Here is a 2,085-nt window from a genome sequence, read left to right as displayed (position 1 = left end):
ATCAACATTGGCTACCAGAAATCACTTACTCTGCCTTTAATAGCCCGCACGTGAGATCTTCCTTCGCTCCAACGGTCGTTGTCCTGACAACGAGTCTGGCCATCAGCTGATTTCTTGTAACGGTAAATCAGCGTCTTTTCCGTAGTGTCTGCTGCAGGATGGATATAAAAGTATAAAATACGTTTTGGTTTGACAACATCATTAATATGTGAACTATCACAATTAAAGCACAAAGACATAACAACATTACACCCCGAGACCGTTCACAAGTGTGAGAAAAGAGAATAAACAGTTTCCGGAAGAGAAGTTCATCAGGCGAATTTGAGCGTTGACTTTGTCGAGTCATCCAGTTTAGCGGTGAGTATAATGTCCTCATATATCTTTAGTTAAAATTTTAGAGCGATGTAAAAAGACTTCACGGATCTCTTATTCAACCCGCTGAGATGAGAGGAAAATGAGAGGAAACGCCCCTTCCTACTGATCTGTGCGCGAGATGCTTACTATAGCACAGAACACACAGAACTTAAGTCTGATAGAAAGACAAAACAACTGGTTTAATGCTGTTTTTACTACACTTTTACTATAGTAAACCTAATTACAATTATATTATAAAATCTATTCTAATAAAACATCTCAATCCAACTAGTGACAACCCTGTGTATAGATGCATTATTATAATTATGCTATCAGCCAGCAATTTGTTATAAGCAGATCTGTAGAAATTAGTCATGTCATTGTCCAGCTCAGTTCAGTTCTCATTCCAATAGCATCAGTACATCATTTATAATAATGGAATGAACAAAATTGCACTGAATATACTGTGTATTTGTTTGTTTGTTTCTAGGAGAGCGTCGACCCCTAATTGACATAAGGGGAAAAATCATTGAAAAGTGTTCAGCGTTCAGTGTACCCCTCTTTGCAACAGAGGAAGCATTATAGTAAAGAGGAGTAGAGAGAAAGTGAAAAGGCACTCAACAGATGTTGGTGAGTCTTTATTTCTGGAAAATGCATTAAAGGTCACTCACATTCTACTTAGCCACAAATGTAAACCTGATTTTAGGTAGTATTTAAATGAGATTAATAACTCCAGCTACTTGTAGGCCTACAGTCCTGTATATTTCACACTAAATTGTGATGCAGCCTGAATCATAATCACACCATGTTCATTTGTTGGCCAGAGGGGAACTGATTCCTAAACTAAACATACTTTCTCCCAAGGTTTTTTTTTCTCCATTCTGTCACCTGATGGTGATTGGGTTCCTTGCCACTGTCAACTTTTGGCTTACTTATTTGGGGACACATAATATTCAGCACTATTATTGATCTGACTCCACTGACACTATTGGATGAGGACTGAACGGAGCTAGATGATGACACCAGTTTTGCTAGATGAGTCAACACTGATTTCAACTGAACAATGACTCTTTTTACTGTTTAGAGCTGCTTCACAGCAGAAGTGAATTCTGTTTGCATTATTATTTTTCTTTGTATCACTGTAAAGTTATTAAAAATATATTTGACAATATACTGGATATACACAAAAATAGAATAAATCAGGATTTTTTTTCACAGCACTGTACACCTGCAATTATGTTCAGTAGTGTGGCATTAATGTGTGGAAATTGACATTTTTTTTAGTGTGCGATTGCTATTTTCAGGAAAATGCACTGGTAACAACTAAACAAAGAAGACCAAAAATATAATTCAGCAGAAGATGATGGCTGTGGTGAAACAAGCGCTCAAATAATGGTGAGCAGTAATCTACTTTATTTATTTATTAACTATTATCTTTATAGTTTAGAATACATAATAACTGCTATTGTATTTCAGGAACTAAGACCTGTGGGAGTGCTGGAGAAATCAAGTGTAACAAGTCCTCTGTCTCCTCAGCCATGTAAGAGATCTTCAGACATGAAGAGATTGAGGAGTTAAATTAAATCAAAGAACTAAAAGAAGATTTACAATATTAGTGCCAATTCAGTATGAAAACAGAGTGGAAAGGTAATAAAATTATTCTCAATGCTTAACATCAGCTCTCAACAGTTTTTTTTTAGTGGACTCTTTGATTCTCTCTGATTGACTGGA

General features: G+C 36.1%; 1 long non-coding RNA gene across 1 annotated transcript; it reads left to right on the top strand.

Annotated features, from left to right (window-relative positions):
• Positions 1-839: 839 nt before the first annotated feature.
• LOC107757198 (uncharacterized) lies at positions 840-1,988 on the top strand. Its single transcript, XR_001641904.1, has 3 exons — positions 840-984; positions 1,659-1,749; positions 1,831-1,988. It is a non-coding gene; the product is annotated as an uncharacterized LOC107757198 (long non-coding RNA).
• Positions 1,989-2,085: the final 97 nt, after the last annotated feature.

Source organism: Sinocyclocheilus rhinocerous, unplaced genomic scaffold (assembly GCF_001515625.1).
Source record: "Sinocyclocheilus rhinocerous isolate Xijiao unplaced genomic scaffold, SAMN03320098_v1.1 scaffold9447, whole genome shotgun sequence".
NCBI lineage: Eukaryota > Metazoa > Chordata > Actinopteri > Cypriniformes > Cyprinidae > Sinocyclocheilus > Sinocyclocheilus rhinocerous.
Note: the sequence above shows the minus strand (reverse complement) of the source record. Positions and strands in the feature narration are given on the sequence as shown.